The sequence below is a fragment of the Bemisia tabaci genome, chromosome 5, assembly GCF_918797505.1.
Source record: "Bemisia tabaci chromosome 5, PGI_BMITA_v3".
Taxonomy (NCBI): domain Eukaryota; kingdom Metazoa; phylum Arthropoda; class Insecta; order Hemiptera; family Aleyrodidae; genus Bemisia; species Bemisia tabaci.
This window is the reverse complement of record NC_092797.1, coordinates 8,100,494-8,114,590: the sequence shown is the minus strand read 5'-3', so window position 1 is coordinate 8,114,590 and position 14,097 is coordinate 8,100,494. Positions and strand designations below refer to the sequence as shown.

At 41.3% G+C, this 14,097-nt stretch overlaps 1 protein-coding gene across 5 annotated transcripts in view; it reads right to left on the bottom strand.

The window, feature by feature from the left end:
- LOC109034861 (uncharacterized) overlaps positions 1-14,097 on the bottom strand; it is a 391,518-nt gene that overhangs the window by 127,276 nt on the left and 250,145 nt on the right. The window lies entirely within an intron of this gene.

Below are 14,097 nucleotides of genomic sequence, written 5' to 3'. Positions count from 1 at the left end.
GATGACATTTTCGGTTCTCGCGAGACATGTTGAAACTAAGAGCTTTTCAACGGTGAAATTAAACAGGCGCTCGGAGTGCTTGTCAAACTTTGAGCAGAGGATAAATCTGTAAGAGGCGGTTGTAAAATCTGGCCTCAGCCGAACTGCGGGATTTATACGGCGGTTTGAGATCTGCAGCTCAAAAACTGTGGTTTTGGGGGAGAACCGACTTGAAACTCCAATCTATCACGTTTATCGTCTACGGCACAATTTCCCTGATTGCTGCAAACTCACGCTGTCTAAGGACAAGAAAATGAACTCATTGTCAATCGCTTACAACTTTCAACTGAACTTCAAAATTAAAGATATTTTATTGCACCTGTTATTTTATTTTTTCATCGCCAAAACTGCATTTTTGGCGATGAAAAAATTATAACAATTTACTGATGACGCTACTCCCCTCTCTCTTCCCCCTCCTCCCTCCCCAAGGGTTGATGTGGCACCCCCGAAGATTAAGTTTTGGAACTGCTTATCGACCTGAGACATAGTTTTGCACCGTTTATGGAGGGCTAAGGAACAGTTCCGCCTAACTAACAGTATTGGCGAAAATGAGTTAGCGACTTTGCCGCATTCTTCAGTATTAAATGCGCAAGCTGATGTATTTAGTTTTTTCCAATTCCGCATGGGAGCGCTGTAAAGACGTTGTAATGTATAAGAAAAATTACAAATCTAACCACAAAACTACAAAAAATGGCAAAATTTCTTCCAAGACCTGCAAAATCATCAGTTTGCAATTAGGTAGTATTGTTCCTTATAGCCGTCGTTATGTAACCGTCAAACGGTGGACGGAGATAATTCAATTGAGAGTAGGACTTTTCTGACGTGCTATTGACAACTGTGAACGTGACCTTGCGGACGGTCGAGGCGAAGGTAATTGAACTTGAAACCTCAGAGATCGATACCACCTGCCGGAAAGATGATAAAGATCAAAGCGTCGATAGAACGACAACGAGCTGAAAAAATCCTACAGCTCTTCGACGAAGATTCAAATATAACGTACCGCTTACAGAAGCTATTATTTTTACGTCATAGAAAAGCGATATTTATAGATCGATTTATTCTCGTTGGTAGCATTGAAAGAGGTTATGTCATAGTGATTGTTCGGCTCTGATTCGATGGAATGCAGAATCCATGTGACGTCACGAATGATGTCTATGTCTGATGAATATGTCTATTGGAAAATAGGAAGGTCTGAATAGTGAATATTTTGCATAATATGGACTTGAAGGGGCTGGCTCAATGCTGTGAATAGTTTTGAAGGAGAAGGAGATTTTATGGCCTCAACACGTCACGATATAATACTGCTTAGTTCCTTTCTGTGCCAAATTCTGCAATAAGGAGCGTGATTGGACGTATTTATGCTAAAAGAAACCACGTGAATAGGGTTTGCAGGCAACATGTTTCCTTCTAGCATAAACCCATCCGTTTTCATCTCATTTTAGAAATGACGCAAGTGGCATTAGTTTCCATACGCATATAAGTTATTTAACAGAAAAGCCAGAAATCGTTGTTCCAAACTGCAAAGTTTAGTGAAAACAGTGGCATTTAATGCACGAAGCACACTAGGGGAGCATGCACTGCACCCCAAAGTATTTGAGAGTGAACCATTACTTTTACAATATAATTTATTAATTGGACGTATTTCTGCCAAACAGAACTATGTGCACTAAGATATGATCCCTTAGACCCATAAGAATATATGCATAATCAGGCCCGCCACATCCCATTTCGGGCCCTGGTACCAGTTTTCTGGCCCGGGCCTCTAGCACAGAGGGGGGTCCGGGGGGCCACCCCCGGAAAATTTTTGAAATTTTAAATCTATTTGGACGCATTTTGAAGCTCTTATGATGGAGATTTTCCATCAATTTCTGCAGAATAATTACGCCTTTTTCTTACTTTCAGCGCCAAATAATTTTGAAATGTTGCATTCAAAACATCTTTAAATTTTTTTTTGAGGGGGGCAGATTTGATGATCCTTTTCAATTCTAGGGGGAGCCGGGCCCCCATGGACTCCCCTCTCGTACGTCTATGGCAAAGGAGTTGAGCCATTGAAGTCGAGGATGCCCAGACAGGAGCCTCTTAGCATCCGACAACGAAAGAAAATGAAACGCAGTTACTAAAAATATCATTCTACATATACTCAAAATCTTGCAAATAGATAGAAATCTCTAAAAAAGTAAGAAAATTTTTATAGTGCCCTAGCGTGATTTTGAAACTTTATTCACCTGTTGCGGAATTTTTAGGGTAATTTTTTCACTTTTCCTTACGAGACAAGGGTTACACAAGACTTCGTAGTGGCTTGTCACCTGCGTCACGGGCCCCTCCAGGGCCCGGGCCCCGGTACCAAGGACCCAGTATCCCCCCCTTGTGGCGGGCCTGTGCATAATAGGGCTCATGTCATAATGCACATAGTTCCGTTTGGCAGAAATACGTCCAATTATGAAAAGTACACAGTTGATTAAAAAGCAAAGATGGCATCAATATTTTCAGGTTGAAAATTACATAATTTACTGCGAGGTAAAAGTTAAACCTAAATGTGCGGTTTCTGGTTTACGATGGAGTTCCAAGTTTGATTTTTAGTTGAAACAACGAAGCGCAAAGAAGTGCACAACTCTCGAGTGCATCATCACGATACATCGACTCTTGAAAGGGATTAGTGAATGATAAAGCGACGAAGCTAAAAGAATGACGGGTAGGTGGGTTGGTTACAGCACTGATACAACAGACTGCACTTCTAAGAGCAGATTTACAAGACCATTCTATCCTTGACAAAATTACGTTGCCACATTCGTGCGAATCAGCCATGTTAGTCATAGTAAGCCGGTACGAAGTTCTCAGGCAGGACGTTCTTTTCTCCTTCTTCTTCTTTATTTATGATTTCAGAGCGGTACACTGGAAAAAAAAAACACATTGGATCTAGAGTCCAGACTCTTAAAAACATCGACAAGTAAAAATACTCTTGATTCAATCGGATTTTTGCTTAAATCAAGTACCAAGCCTCTTAATTTGAGCGGATTTCCTTTTGATTTAGGCAAAAATCTGATTGAATCAAGAGTATTTTTTCATGTCAATGTTTTCAAGAGTCTGGACTCTAGATCCAATGTGTTTTTTTTCCAGTGTAGTACTAAATTAATCTCCGAAAAAGGGACCCCAACCCATAAAAATCAAATTCAGCTATTGATACCAGAGGAAAGAGGAACATTTTGGGACAAAAAATGTGGACTCAAACTGTAGTAATGATGGTTTGAGGTTGCTGTTAAAATAATGTGTTTTTGAGTAAAACCTGATGGCAACAGTCATTTGTCATGTATGAGGCAATTTGTAATTATCGGAATATTTTGCAACTTCATGGCCTATTCCGGAGCTCTGTTGAAAATTCAAAAACTGATTTTTCGACCCGATATGACGTGAAAAAATCTGCTCTACTAAAAACTTTGAACTAACGTCCCTTTTCTTGTGAAATCTGCCTTGCTGGGAAGAAACGCCAATCGTATACTTCGAATGTTGCCAAAGTTCTCCCGGAAAAATATATATTTTCCGGAAAAATGAATGATGTCCTTTGAGAGTCTCAGATTCGTTCGATTTAATCGCGGATGAAATCCTCAAAAGAAAAGAAAGAAAAAATCACCAATTGTCCATAAACTTTGCATCTCATCAGGATAAATACGGCAACATGCAAAAGCACATACGACGTTCTTCCGAAGAACGGCAACACTAACGTAACCGTATCCAGTAACATCTCGCAACCCTGAAAACACGATTTCCGAGGAAAACCATCGCATCGATATCTCGCGCCGGTATTTGAATCATGCGCAAGGTAATCGTTATTTTTATCATGCGATCATCGATTCCCTGTTTCCTCGTGGACGTATGACGGCACGTCACTTTACGTGGTCGCCGTGCCCCTCTCTTCCCCGCCCTTCCTCCGCACTCCAGACCACCATTCGCAAAAGCGCGTAACTCCAACGCAGTCCATACGCTGAAACGCGATTCGTGCTCGGCACGACATGGCGGTACTAGCCTCCCTTGGGCCGGGACATTTACGTGTTTACGTCACTCAAACTGCCTACCGAGCCGCATTGTCCGAGGCCGCGGTCGGTGGTGCAATTGAACGTATTTATGCTAAAAGGAGCTAAGTCACACGCAATCCCTATGCACAAAGTTCCTTTTAGCATAAATACGACCAATTGATTCGGTCGATGTTAAAACCGCGCAAGTCAAAACTCTCATGAGCCTTGAGTGCTATGGGAAAGTCTTTATTCTCGAGCTCATCCGGAGTATATATTTTAGGGACCCCAATGAAATCGGGTGAGGCAAAAGTTAAATGCGGAGGTCAACGCCTCATTCCTCCTAATGATGATCGATGGACAACTTGTTGAGCAGAACATCGAATAATACAATTCGTTGAACGATGACTGATGGAAGTCGGGGTGAGCACCTTCCTAGGCGAGTTTTTGAGATTAGGATTGCTAAACCTAGTGATAATCGATGAACAAATTTGTGAGGAAAAAATCAAACAAAATGTGCCAATGATGGCTGATGGATGTCGGTGTAAGCACTTCGCTAGCCCTGGTAAAAATTGGCGATAGGAGCTGCGTTTCAAAATACCATAGGAGTCCTTATAGCCGACTAAAGAAGGCTATTGAAAATCATATTGCTGGCTGTAGAAAGCGGAGCAAATCATATAGCCGGGCTATACGAAGCTATAAAAAAGTATACAGTCGGGCTATAGTTCCTATCGCCGGGCTTTACACTTTATCGCCATTGGCTATAAAAGAACCATTACTTTTACAATATAATTTATTAATTGGACGTATTTCTGCCAAACAGAACTATGTGCACTAAGATATGATCCCTTAGACCCATAAGAATATATGCATAATCAGGCCCGCCACATCCCATTTCGGGCCCTGGTACCAGTTTTCTGGCCCGGGCCTCTAGCACAGAGGGGGGTCCGGGGGGCCACCCCCGGAAAATTTTTGAAATTTTAAATCTATTTGGACGCATTTTGAAGCTCTTATGATGGAGATTTTCCATCAATTTCTGCAGAATAATTACGCCTTTTTCTTACTTTCAGCGCCAAATAATTTTGAAATGTTGCATTCAAAACATCTTTAAATTTTTTTTTGAGGGGGGCAGATTTGATGATCCTTTTCAATTCTAGGGGGAGCCGGGCCCCCATGGACTCCCCTCTCGTACGTCTATGGCAAAGGAGTTGAGCCATTGAAGTCGAGGATGCCCAGACAGGAGCCTCTTAGCATCCGACAACGAAAGAAAATGAAACGCAGTTACTAAAAATATCATTCTACATATACTCAAAATCTTGCAAATAGATAGAAATCTCTAAAAAAGTAAGAAAATTTTTATAGTGCCCTAGCGTGATTTTGAAACTTTATTCACCTGTTGCGGAATTTTTAGGGTAATTTTTTCACTTTTCCTTACGAGACAAGGGTTACACAAGACTTCGTAGTGGCTTGTCACCTGCGTCACGGGCTGTAGAAAGCGGAGCAAATCATATAGCCGGGCTATACGAAGCTATAAAAAAGTATACAGTCGGGCTATAGTTCCTATCGCCGGGCTTTACACTTTATCGCCATTGGCTATAAAAGGCTATAAGAAATTGTGTAGAAATTCGTGTGCTTTGAAAAGCATTAAGTTTGATACGGAATTACCTTGATATTTACAGAACACACATTATATTTTCCTTTAAAAAATATTTTTTTTCATCAATTAAAATGATAATTATCCATACAGAGTGTGCAAACATTTCAAAATCATGACTTGAAAAACGCTGACTCCGTGAGGTTAAATATTAGAGCCTAACACAAAGCGGAGCGGCGACGCACTGGCGCCTACAAACCTAACAGGGATACTTCACGCATTGCGCAATGCGTGAAGTATCCCTGTTAGGTTTGTAGGCGCTAATGCGCGTTTCGCACTCTCTGCCCGTCCGCCGCGCCGTAGCGTGCCACGGCGTCTGAAGCAACTATTTCACACCAGATATATTGCACAGTATCATAAGATATTGAAGGCGCTCAAACATATTAAAAATGGCAGGCATCCTTCAAATGCACGGAACATTCCTCGGAAAATAAATCAAGATACTACGGCACAAAAAGAGAGCAGTATTCAAAAAACGCACTAAGTCCTAGTATCCGTATTTAGTAACGTTTAGCAGTAACTTTATCGTCTGGCTGTTACTTAGTCGCCATCGGCTATAAAAGGCTAAAAGAAATTGTACAGCTGGCTGCAGAAGCTATTGGAAATCTTACAACCGGCTGTAGGTCTATGGTATTTTGGAACACAGATTCTACTGCCAATTTTTACCGGGGAGGCGATTTTTTGCAATTAGGATTGCTGAACCCAATGATGATCAACTTGTTAAGCAAAAAATCAAATCAAAATTCGCCCAATGATGACTAATGAATGTCGGGGTGAGCAGTTTGCTGGGCAAGTTCTTGCAATTAAAGTGATTGCTCAATTTGTTGCAGGATTTCTGGATATTATCTCTAGGCTCATCAGACGATGTACGTGTTTGATTTTCATGTCCAGCGCCTCAATTGTTGCACGAAGGATTCCCGGTGGTGGGCGCTCTTGACGTCATTCAATTTAGAATTCAGTAACGCGGTTAGTGATGCTCACGAAAATTGGTTGACCCCTTGTGATGCAATGAATTACGAAGCAAGTGGGTTGTTTGTCAGGATAGGCCGCACTCAATAGACTGATTTAGCGGCTACGTCACGGAGGTCTGACACATCGCATGTTTCCGAACAGGATGACTGCCTTCAAATCTTTACGAGGATGTCTAATATCCTAGCGATTCGTAAACTTTAATGTTTGACCGTTGCCTACGAGAATGGAGAGGCCGTAACTACAATTCTGTGACGTCACGCTAGTAGATGAAACTCGGCCGCGATTCAACATGTGTTCTTATGGGTGAACGCATGACACATGTTGCTTTTGTGCTGATATCTTTTCAAGGGTTGATCTGATGCAAAAATTCGTAAAAAATCTTTTTGAAATAAGATAAAATTTTACATCAGGAATCATTTTTCAATTTCACATAATTTTTTTTTTTTTTTTGAGGTGTGTCAGACTTTACGTGATGAGTTTGGGGATTCCGGTGGGGGATCCCTGGGGCGAGCTAATGTGTATACTAAGGCCAATGCTAGACCACGGTAAATATGAATACAACTACGGTAAGTACGACATTCAGGGTATCTACTAAAACAAGCTGGTCAAAAATAAATACTTTTACAGCACTTTTTCAGTACATTCTCAAGAAATTCAGTACCTCCTCCAACAGAAAAATTCCGTACTTTTTTAGTACCTCCATTTGACGAAAATTGAAAAATTTCAAAAATTTGAAATTGTGCCAAAAATGACAAAAAATTAAAAAAATTCCGGTCCTTTTTGCGGAATTTCCGCACTGTTTCAGTACTTCCGGACCGCCCTTAAAAATCAGTACTATTTCCGGACTTTCCAGAAATTCCGGACTTGTAGACACCCTGCTATGACCACGGTAAATACGACAATAATTCCAAAATAAACTACATGACAGATTTTAACAACCCCGCCAAACATTTCTGCGGAAATACTCGGATCTCCCTTGCGACGCGAAAGGATAGACAGGGCCAAGACCAACCTCCGCGTCCCCCCGGAAATACTATTGTAAAACCGATTTCTGCCAGGGTCTACCAGCCACTCTGCTTTATGCCATAGACCCATCAAGAGAGTACGCTACAGAAGTTCCTCAAGAAGCCAGTCTAGTCGATACTATATTGGCTCGATTGACCAACCAACGTGAGGCTTCATCCTTGTGGTTGCGTCATGACACTGGTCTTAGGACGCGACGCGACGCGCACTTCTCGTTATGGACGCGTAGTTCAAGGACTGGACGCCGCGACGCCGACGACAGTGACAGAGAGAGGCATTCGAATCGGAGTACTGCAGCAGCATCTCGGAGTAGGGAAACGTCCACTCGTCAAACTATAAACAAACTTAACATCTCACCGGGCACTGCCGTAAACATTTCCAGTCGCTCGGCCGGGACACCGCTCTCGAGTATGCGGAGGTCTTAGGTGTTGACGCGCTCGGCTGTGCCTAGGAAAAACCCCATATGAGCATTCGTAGGCTAAAAAAGTAGGCTACACGATGGTTGATTGGATGAACTTATGCTTAAAAAAGCCTTTGTCAAATGAAATTGAATCGAAAGGGACTATAGGCATATAATTTGCGTACTTCATAAGACTGGGGAAAGAAAAGATTGGACAAAAGCCACATCAACCTGTGTGCATCACTGCCGTCCTCAGCAAGAACGCCGAAACTCCATTGTAAATGTGTTAAGCTTTTTACTAAACCAACGTTTCATTACCTGAAAACCAACGACCATTTATCCTGCTTAAATCTAAATTAACTGGGGTGTACCATTGAGAGTTCAGATTTACAAAATAAAGCATCATAATGATCAGGTTTTCTCGTAATAGAGCAGTGTATGTGGAAGAAAAGTGAGAAGTCTTGATTGAGGTTACGGCGTTTTTCCTCTGGACGCCAGATCAATCATCAGTTTTCATAAGTTTTCTAGAAAAGCCTTCTTTGATTAAAATGAAACAGGTGGCGTTTTACTTCCTTAAGGTGAATCCAGGGTCCGATTAGGGATAATTCAAGATTAGAGATAGCGCCACCAGTCGCCATTAAGAATTTCACTTTCCTTCGACGATTACTGAAATAATGTTCCTCGAACTACAAAAAGCAGATCCACAAGATATAGATTAATTTTAGCTTGATTTTTTGAGCCAAAAATATTGGCAATTAGAATTACAAGCGCAGAGAAAGTACGGCTGAAACTTTCAGCTCAGAGGCGGCGGCCGAGCGCGCAACGGCATCCCTCATGTTCTGTCTCTCTCTCTCCCATTGCTGCAATGGGAATTACTTTCCGCCGTAGTTAAGACTTAATTTTTGGGAATTTTGAGAAGATTTTTTTACTGAGTGTTCTTTAAGTATGTTGCCATATCCCCTGGAGCTCCAATCTTGAATGAGTATTACGGTTTTTATTATTTTGGCAAATATAGGCGGCTATTCTGAGCAGCGCGACGTGGTGGCCAAATCGCGAAGTTCCAAGCCTGGATTCACCTTAACACGGTAGTATCCAGTCCAGATGCCATCACTGTACTCTGATCCCTTCCCAAGGATCTGTTGCGAGGTTCCAATACTCGTGATTTCATGAAAGACCTACCGCGAAGAACTCATGTATCGGATATTCTGGTTTCATCATTCTTGTGTAATCACAAGTGTAAAAAAGGAACATCATCGCCCGTTTCTTTTACAACATATAATATAAAATAAGCAAGGAGCAATCTCCAGAAGTGAATATGAGGTGAGGCTACTTCGCTGAAAATTTTATCGGAGGCAACAACGTATTTTAATGGAATTCTAAGGCAAGAGAATATTAAGAGACAAGGATAAAGAAAACGATTGGACTCAGAATTGCTATCGCTTAGGCTCGCTGAGGGTACTTTAGACCATAAACAAACAAAAGGGATGACGCTCGTGACGTCAGTAATAATTTAAAAGGTTTTACAGGAATAGGCTCACGGTTAAACCCTGTGATTTAAAAATGTATGCCTTGTTTTGTTCGATAGATTACAGAGTAATTATGAAAAATCATTTTCTATGTTGGCCCGACCCCACGGCCATGACTGTAGGTTGTAGAGGGGTTTTTTTTTTCTGAAGAAAGCGGCAGTACAGTGCGGAAACCAATCAACCGTTTATACATTTTTCAGAGGCTGGAGGTTCACTCTGACGTAAAGCATCATATCACGAACCTGCTTTCACAAGAAAAAAAAGAGTTCAAGTGTCGCGCAAACGAGGAATATCTTACTCGGTAGCGTGCGCCTTCAAATGAAGAGGTAGGCCGTAATGTATACACCTTTCTTCCCGGCGCTTATGCTCATGACGCTTGAGTGAACTTGACGCTTTGAATGTGTTAGAGTTTATACTTAGGACATGGTTTCTCGTGGAATTTTCTGGAAAACTTTTAAACTCTAGCGACACAAATCCCGAAGAACTTACGTGCGAAAAAGTAAAGTAGTTCATGTCACCAACCACAGCAACCACTCAATCCGATACTGATTAATGCTCCGCTTCCCGAACGAAGAGAAGTAACTCAATTCATATCGGAAACGACGATTCCACTGGTTTTTCGTATACCCTCTTCTGAAATTGATGTTGCACATTCTTCAAAAAGTTCACAAATTGATCAAATGTAATTAAATATTTCATGGGGAGCCCCATCCGTTCACATTCTTTTTTCGCTCTATGCCACCCTAAATGGATCACTAGACAATGCACAAAAAGCATTAAAATACTTTTTTCTCATTAAAAGTTCACGTAGAACAAGATTTGTACAGCGAAAGTTACTATGCGTAACTCCTAGACAAGATGTTAACATTTTGCAATGCATCAATTCAAACTTTCCGCTCATGAAAACAAAACAAAAAAAAACTATTGTCTTCTTGAGTTAAATCACACAAACCACGTTATCGCGGTGGAAAAATATGACAATCTCAATCTCGGTGCTTTGGCTCAGCAATTGCAAGTTGTTTCCATTTTGGAGGACCCAGCATGAGAAAAGAGCACTGCTCGACTAAGAACTCTGCCGAAATGGTTGCAGCGCGCGATTTGATTCAAGCCCTCTAAATTTTTTTTTTTTTTTGTGAGCAGGAAATTCAAATTTTTCGTAACCATAACCAATACTAAATAACAACGTCACTATCTTGGTTTGAAGTTAGCATAAGTTATTTTCGTCCCGCAGATCGCGTTTCACGTGAAATTTCGAAGAGGAAACATCCATCAAAACGCTTCAATTCGTACCTTGTCTAGTTCTCCATTAGCTCGCTTCTCAAATCCGCCAATTTACTCGCTCATGAACATACGACGATCAGCAAACGGAAGTGAGCTGCGGGTCCGACATGACAGTTCCTGGCGCTGCACGCCGCGTAACGAGAAACAGCAGTATGTGCGTTCAAGCATGGGCCACAATCACTACACATCCTCAAGATCTAGGAGACTCATACAAAAACATACATACTGCTGTCTTTCAAACAGTGGCAAGGCGTGACTGATCGATTATCGATATTTCCCCATTTGAAGCTATGTTAAAAGTTCGATTATTAAGATGTTCGTTGCGAACACCCGTAATTGATTCTTTTCCATGGATTACAATGGCTGATCAATCGATATATCGCAAAGCACGATGGAGGGATTCGCGCCAGCCTCACGGCCAAAAAGATAGGGAATCAGGTGACCGGATGCGCGGCGGACAAAACGTCGCTCCTCTGAAGTAAGGGCGTATATCTATGTTCACATGAGCCGCGAAAAGCATAGGATTATACGGAGACCAAGTCTCACGTGGGAATCGTTCTTAGTTGAGAGGGCGACGAAAAGAGTGGGTCGTGGGTCGGGTCGGGCGCGTTAAATAATACCGTGACCGAGGCTGTGTTTTAATGCTAAAGGTGAAAGTGACATCATTCGATCAATTTGCCGCACTCCGCTATTCCGGCCAAGTGTACCGCCCGTGTACTTTGTGCGCGCAATCAGGCGCTTGTCTATGTCTAGACGGGCCCCGTGCTCTGGAACAGGGTCGTATCGCCGTTCGGAAATTGCCAAATTTCGGCCGAAAAATTTGGATGTCCTGAAACGTTTATGAATACTCGGGGGTGCCCCTGGCCTCAGCGCGATCTGACCCTTCCGGTCTGAGGTGGAAAATTTCATTGAAAATAAGAATTTGAAATTTTACGCATAATTTCGTGAAATTGGCCCGTTGACTTCCAATATGTGAGTACTAGAGAATGCATCTAGCCGTGACGCTTCTGCGGGCTGATTATTGAAATTGATAGACAAAGAAGACATAGAGAGTAAGGAGCGATCCTGTTGGTTGAAACGGGTGGCTTTGCTAGACTAAGGGAGAGAAAGATGGACTAACTGTCGAGTCTCTCGTGGGTTGCCGTTAGTTAGTCTATTACCTACCTCTTTTGTCCATTGCAACCACCCGTTTCCACCAATAGGATCCCTCCATATCCCTTCTGTATTCTTTGCCTATAGCTTTGTCCATCAATTTTAAGATTCGAGCCGCAGGTCCCCCACGAAAACCTCCTTGTTTCGCTCATATTAATGAAAGATAGATTCAGCAATGTTATGGTCTTCCAGGAGCTACGAACTAATTATAAATTGGACCGCGTTAAGCAGAAAGGAACCAAGCCACAACAGCTGTTGCCAACTTTAATTGGACAATTTAATTTTTTTTTTGTATCGGTTTTGAGGATTTTTGTGTAAATGTCAGTGAATTTTCTCCATAGTACGAAGCAAATTCCTTTAAATTTTCAAAGGAATCTGCACGAACGTTCTCTTGTAAAAAATTAAATTTCCCGCAGTTAAATTTGGCAATAGCTGATGTGTTTTGGTTCTTTTCTGCTAAACGAGGTCCAATTAATCGTTTATAAGTACCTCAAAATTGAAAGGGAATGAAGGATTTTTTTTAAAAATAAAAATCACGTCAGAGTGAGTGAGGCAACATCCAAGCGCACATATGGAGTCCGTGTGGTGGCAGGCTACAGTAGTGGGACGGCTGGTGGGGGGGGGGGGGGGGACTGGCCCCTTTAAACCCGCCCCCACTTCCTCACTCTCGAAAAATAGCGAGAAAGGAAAGAGCGGAATGAATAAAACAGAACTGTCAACCGAGCTTTCGAATTACTCCTCTTCATGCAGCTGACGTCAATGGTAACAATGTGCAAGGCAAAAGAGGTCCACTTATGCACCACTTGAAATTATTCACTGGATTCTATTTCTGTGGTAAAGTGCACGGAAATAGGTAATTTGTCACTCACGGGAAGGTTCTACGGGTAAAATTTTCTGGAAGGCGCTAAAATTTGATGTCGGAACTAAAATAAGGAATTTCCATTTTCACATAGAAGCCGCATTCAGTAATATCAAGTTCATTAACAAGTTTTGACTATTGATTAGACTACCAATATTTTTCAATATAGGGAACTAATTCATACTGCAACGTTGCTGTGATTGGGCTATTTTCACGTTACCACTATAAAGTATCCAAAAGCAGATCATTAATTAAAATTCACAGGATAATTTCCTCATTTAAGCAACATTTTTGTCCGTGTACAAATCAAAACTGCTTGCACTATTAGCTTTAAGGGTAAAGTAAAAGAAGCTGCACAATTTTCACAGCGTAGGAATATTAGTGGTTCCTGATTGAAAAATACGCTTGAATTCGTATAGTAGTAACAGCCTCAGAGGTGTCTGATGGTTGATTCTGCTTTTCAAAACATTAAATGTTTTTATTTCTATTAGAAATCAGATGTCATATTATTACTCTTCAAATGCTTTAGGAACGTGGACTTTCTGAATCCTCGGATATTTTGAAACTTCAAATCATCATAATTATCCGTGGCAAGCTATGATATGGTACAATTTGCCATTAACTCTATGTCAGTTCTTTGTATATTATAAAAATAGCAAATCCGCAGAGGTCACTGTTTTCGAGGTTACCTACAGGAGAAACAGTTACCCAATCCGTGGGAATATTGCCTCCTGATTTCGTGCAGGAGTTTTAATTATTTGTTAAAACAGAATTTGCTAAAACTGGCAAATCCTGGTTGAAAGGCTAGTAGGTGTGAATATGGTCCGGTTCGAAGCGGTGAGAATTTCGCGTGAGTGTGATAAATGTTCGAAAACGAACGCGCGCATGTCCAGTTAGATTGGCGTGCTGTAGAAGTTAGCGTGTCCTTCTATGCAGATAAAAATCGCAGAAAAAGCTACAATGACAATTTTGTTTTGCTATCCGGGATTGGTACAAAGTCTTGACAAATTCTTTGTAACTGATAGGTTCATCGAAAAAAAAAAAAAAAAATAAAAAATAAAACATGACACGGACTGTTCGAAGCGTATTCCTCCATACAATTGAGTATTAAATTGACCGGCAAACGTTAAGTAAAGAATCAATACAATGTACAAATATAAAACTTATAATGGCAACTTGAGACG